Consider the following 210-nt stretch of genomic DNA (forward strand, 5'->3'; position numbering starts at 1 on the left):
ATCACGACGGCGGTGAGTCCAAGGAGGAGGATGAATGCGGTTTCATCTTCGTGTACTTAAAGGACATAAACAAAACGACAATGCCTGGCCGATATACTGGACGATAATGCGAGAAACGATGTCATTATCGAAACTTTGGATGCAGACTATGAGGATGTTAGTTCTTTAAATAAGTTAGATGTTAAGAATACTATGCGTGTGAAAATCATG

This window comes from Camponotus floridanus, unplaced genomic scaffold, assembly GCF_003227725.1.
Source record: "Camponotus floridanus strain SB8 unplaced genomic scaffold, Cflo_v7.5 scaffold84, whole genome shotgun sequence".
NCBI classification, from domain to species: domain Eukaryota; kingdom Metazoa; phylum Arthropoda; class Insecta; order Hymenoptera; family Formicidae; genus Camponotus; species Camponotus floridanus.